At 37.5% G+C, this 5,764-nt stretch overlaps 1 pseudogene; it reads right to left on the bottom strand.

The window, feature by feature from the left end:
• Positions 1–665: 665 nt before the first annotated feature.
• On the bottom strand, positions 666–1,091 carry LOC140507877 (ATP synthase F(0) complex subunit C2, mitochondrial pseudogene; annotated as a pseudogene).
• Between the last annotated feature and the right edge of the window lie 4,673 nt (positions 1,092–5,764).

Genomic DNA, 5,764 nt, shown 5'->3' with positions numbered 1-5,764 from the left:
TTTGAAATGATAAATTGAGGAATTCAGAGGAACATGAGATTTGTATGAACTGATATGGAGTAAAGTTAACAAAACCGGGAGAATAATATAGATAATGTGTACAATAACGTAAATGAAAACAATACTAAAAACAAAGCAGAAGAACATGTGGCTATGCTGACCAATCTTGGTCAGGGAAAAGAATTAAGGAAATGTACCTCTTTCTATTTCTTTGAGAGGTAAGTAACTATGGGTGTTGCTTGTGGTGTCAGATGTAGTTGCCATGTCAGCTGGTTTTGTTTAGTTGGTTGTTGTTATAAGGGAAATCTCCCAGGATGATGATGGAGCAGGGATAAAATATTTGGAAATAATGATGATGTTCTTCTGCCAGAGAAGGAGGGGAGTAGTGGGAGAAACATATTAACCTTTCAATGGTAATTATAATTCAATGATTTCATTTGTTGTTGTTCAGTTGTGTCCTATTCTTCATGACCTCATTTGGGTTTGGTTTTTTTTTAGCTTATTCATACAATTTGTCTTCCCTCTGTCAAACCCTGAGCCCATGGCTCTTCCCAGGGCCACCAGGTAAGATGGAGAGAGAGGTATTCACAGATCGGAAGAGATATGAAAGGACCAGGAGGACAAGGAAGAACATTCAGAAATGTTGGGGTATAGAAATGGCTTCATCACGTGGCAAAGAGAATGAGGAATGCCACTATCAGGCAAGAGAGCCCCATGGCCTCAGACAGGGCAAAGCCCAGGATGGTGTAGGAAAAGAGTTGCTGCTTCAGGGAGGGGTTCCAGACATAACCAATGATGAGACTTCCAAACACAGTTCTAACACCAGCTCCAGAGCCAACCACCTCCACAGTGGCAGCCCCAGTTCCAATGAACTTGGCTACTGTGTCAATGTCCCTTGAGAAAGAACTAGTTTGGAATCCACATCTGGGGACAAGTGAGGTCAAGGGATCTGATGCTGCCAAAATGCTGAGGTTCTCATCTGTCTGAATCTCTGGCTGTTTTAGCACCACTGCAGATAATGGTCTCCTCAGCAGCTGAGAGCTGCTGCTCACAAGGGTAGGGGTAGAGATGAGCTTGGTGCAGGCATACATTCTCAAGTGGTGAGGGGCAAAGCTGAAGAGCTGCCTGCAGAGCAGAAGAGACAGAGAGGGATGGTTTTATTTATTTATTTGTTTTGCAAAAGTACTAGAATGCTATGCTGTTTCCTTTTCAAGCTCATTTTACAAATGCGGAAACTGAGGCAAACAAGGTTGAGTGACTTGCTCAGTGACTAGCTCACACAGCTAGTAAGTATCTGAGGCTAGATTTGAACTCCTTTTTCTGACTCCAAGTCCTATGCTCTATCCACTGCATCACCTAACTCCCCAGAACAATTTCATAAATGTTATAACTATATATAAATATATATATATTTTAAAAGAAATCAAAGTGGTATAAAGACAAAAGGACATCACTAAAACTTTTTTTAAGTGCAAAGGATACTGAGTAATATGTATTCGCAAGCATTTCCAACATTCCTCATATTTTGTTGATCTATTACCCTGGGGACTTCTAGAAGGCATTAAAAATGCTTGTTACAAAAGAGATAAAAATGAATAAATATTTGCTGAATTAAAAAAAAATTTGCCTTTATCAGCTTTTCATTGCGGAAAGTGAGCCATCTTCATCAGTGTGGCTTGTGTTCGTCCTTTGTTGCCAAAGAATACCATGCCATCAGAGAAATGATGACATGACTTGCATTAGACTTTGTTTTGAGTGAGGGCTGGCTGTGCAAGGTCACCAGCCTCACTTCTCCTCCAGAGCCATCTGAATCCAGTGACCAGATATTCATCAGGATGACTGGAGATGACCCAGAATGCACTGGGAGACCTTGACACCTTTAGCCCAAAGTCTATGCAGGTACTCACTTAGGGTAAGGTAACATCCATTCATTGAATAAGCCTGTTTAAGAGGTAGCCAGGGCATGGCCCCTTTAATGAGGTAAAGTGTGACTACTGTCACTAAGAAGGCATCCTCACCCCTGGGACAGAAACAGATCTGTGATGAAATCTAAAATTGTCACCATCTAGGAATAGAAGGGTGTTGACAGGCTGCAGCAAGTCCTGTAGTCTACTCCACTAGATCTTTGGCCTAAGCATATATGTACACAGATAGACTGGTCAACTTTGGGTCAAAGTTGTAGGGATCAACAGTTATAGTTAACTGCATTAGGTCATGTAAAGGCTCATGGAATCCACTGCTGTTCTATCATGTCAGAGTTTGAGGGTTGCCCATTAAGCCTTACAAGGAGGGATATATACTTATGATTGGAGACAAAGAAACCTCTCTAAGACTAACTTTCCTTCAAGCATGTTGTATCTATTTGGAGGAAGGACCACTGAGTATAGAGGGATCCCTTGCCTACTGTAGATGGACTGACTTTAATAGATGTTGGAGTTTACTGCTACAAAGTAGTTTGTACAAGGGTCTGTCATGTTTGATTTTTTCAAGTGCCCAAATTTGAATTTTTAATCCATGACATATCTGCCCACAGATTTAGTCTAAAGATGAAAGTGATAGTGAAATTGCAGCTTTTGAAAAATAACATCCAGCGTATTTGGCATTGCTTGAATTTTGGAGGAGATAAAATATCATATATACAGAATGACAATTAAGTCCTTTTGACTGGAACATAGAATACATGAAAATGCAATGTGCAATAAGTCTGGAAAGGTGGGCAGTAGCCAGATTGTGAAAGTTTTAAAAAGCCAACTAAAAGAGTTTGAATTTTATCTTAAAGGTAGTAGGGAGCCATTGAAACTTCCTTTTTTTTTTTTTAATTTTATTTTTCATTTTTAATACCATTTATAACAGATAAAACAATTCAAATTTTTGGTCAGGTGATACTTCTTTTTAGAGCATTTACGATATGGACCACAAAAGAATTTTCTTTTTAAACATTAACCACCTGAGATATAAATAATATTTATGTTGCTAACTTCATAAGCTCTTAACCTAATTGTCTCTGCAGTATTACTAAGAATTAAAGGACCCAAACTTATTGTTGTTGGTCTAAAGTCCTATGCCTAACAGCTTAATTTTAAACTTAACCTCGGATGTTCCCCTACCAATAATCCATAATTGAATAGATCTGGTATTAAGCCTACAAATCTTTTGACTATAGGAAATTGCCACCAAGAGTAGGGCCATTGCAGGGATACAATATCTCCCCAGCTTCATGTCAATTCCAGGCAGGATTAGATTGTCCACTTGCATTGTCAGACTTAAAGTCTGCCAGATGTCAGTGGGGAAATTGAGTCAGGAGAATCCTGCCTCCACCCAGGCTGAACAGCTGTTCTCCCACCCTTCCCATGCGATCACCTTTTGAAGTTCATACCAGCATCTCACCACCTTACTGGCATCATGGATTGGAGGCTCCGATTGCCTTTCTTGCTACCCATACTTGGAATTAGACTCAGAAGAACAGTCACTTAAGAGTCCCATAGCATCTAAAAATGGCAAGTTCCAATAACCAGGTTTCAAATATGATTATAATTTCACTTTGACTAAGGAACATCTTTTGAGGCAAGTCTTAAGTGGCTTACATGCCTTTCTACACATGTTCTAGTTCCTGATTAAATAGCAATCATAAAATCAAATTTACCATTAAAATCTTAACTTTTCCATCAATGCCAAATTTTACCCGAGGTTACCTTCCTCTAGGAAATTTAGACTGAAATTCTTTCCCCCAAACTAAAGATGTCATTGATTTATTCTCAGTAATTAATTCAGTCAATTGTTTTAATACTAATTGCTTTTACCTCACTTTGTAACCTGTCCAATTTTTCTCCCTATCACTCCCCTCCCCCTGCTACCTAATACCTTGCATTCTGATTACTCCTCCCCTCAATGTACCCTCCCTTCTATCACACCCTATCCTTCTCTTATCCTCATCTTCTCTCTTTTCTTGTAGGGCAAGATAAATTTCTATACCCCACTCCCTGTAGTTTTTATTTCCCAATTACATGCAATAAAAATTTTCAAGATTCGTTGCTAATACTTTGAATTCCAACTTCTCTCCCTCCCCCACTCCCTCCCCAGCCCCACTGAAAAGGGAAGCAATTCAATACAGACTAAATATGTGTTCTTTTGCAAAAGACTTCCATAATAATCATGTTGTGTAATACTAATTGTATTGCCCTCTGTCCTATTCTATGCCCCCTTATTTTTTTCCCCACAATTGACCTTGCCCTTCCCAAAAGTGTTTATTTCTAGTGACTCTCTTCTCCCATTTGCCCTCCCTTCTAACATTCCCCTCACCCCACTTGTCGCCTCCTCTCCTACTTTCTTGTAGTGTGATACAAATTTTCATATCAAATTTAGTGAGCATGTTATTCCCTCCTTCAGCCACATGTGGAGAGAGTAGCTTCATTTGTCCCCTCTCCCCTTCTCCCTTTTCTCCTCCATTGAATAATATTTTTATTATCTCTTTTATGAGTTATAGCTTGCTCCATTCCATTTCTCCCTTTCTCTTCCTGGTATTTTCCTCCTTTACCCCTTAATTTTTATTTTGTTTTTTATTTTTTTGTATGGATATCATCTCTTCTGATATAACATACCTTGTGGTCTACACATACACATACACATATACAACTACCAGTTCATGTGCTCCCTATTGAAGTTACATTGTATTGTTTTATATTTACTTCATTGGTTATTCATTGTATTTCTTTATTCATTGTGTCTCTCTTAGTAGAAAGGAAGCTTCATAACATTGTGCAATGATAAACTATGATGACATTTCTTCTCAGCAATACAATGATTTAAGACAATTCCAAAAGACCCATAATAGAAAATTCTATATACATCCAGAGAAGGAACTAATGGAGTCTGAATGCAGATTGAAGCATGCAATTTTCTCTTTCTTAATTTTTTTCCTCTTTTTGTTCTGTTTCTACTTTCACAACATGACTAACATGGAAATATGTTTTACGTGATTACACATATATGACCTATGTCAAATTGCTTGCCATCTTACAGAGGGGAAAGGGAGGAAGGGAGAAAACTTGGAAATCAAAATTTTATAAAAAATGAATGAAAAAAATTTTAATTAAAAAAAGTAAGTTTCTTGAGAGCAGAGACCTTTTCTTTGTATTTTTTTTTCTTCTAGGACCTACCTTATAATAGCAATTTAATGTTTGTGGAATTGAAATGAGAACATTTTTTTCTTAAGAATCAATTGGTTGTTTTCTCAAGTCAGACAATAAATAAGAATTTGCTGAAGACCGTGAATGTATTTCAAAGATTGGGAAGTCTTAGGAAAAACACTGAAAACCATACTTACATGATGGCATGTTTTCATTTCTGCTATCCATTGGAGGCAAAGAATACAGAAGAGAAAAGCTGATTTGGGAGGTGAACAGCTAGTTAAGAAATGGTAGCTGAAAATAGGATTTACAATGCTGGACAGTGATTTAAAAATATAGAAATGACATGCTCTTGGCTGGGGATGGAGTAGAAAAGCTTTAAGAATGTTTGCTGGTTATCTTGCAAATCTAATGTTTGAAAAAGCTTTACACTAAAAAGGAAGGGGATAAAATTTACCAAGTATATTCACCAAGTTGTATACCAAAGTGAGAAGCTGTAATATAATGATAATAATAGCCCACAATGAAATAGTGTCTTAAAGTTTAAAAAGGTGCTTTACATTATTGTCTCATTTGATCCTTACAACAAATCTGTATGGTAAATACTATCATTATACTTATTTTATCAATGAGAAAAG

This window comes from Notamacropus eugenii, chromosome 5 (assembly GCF_028372415.1).
Source record: "Notamacropus eugenii isolate mMacEug1 chromosome 5, mMacEug1.pri_v2, whole genome shotgun sequence".
NCBI classification, from domain to species: domain Eukaryota; kingdom Metazoa; phylum Chordata; class Mammalia; order Diprotodontia; family Macropodidae; genus Notamacropus; species Notamacropus eugenii.
Note: the sequence above shows the minus strand (reverse complement) of the source record. Positions and strands in the feature narration are given on the sequence as shown.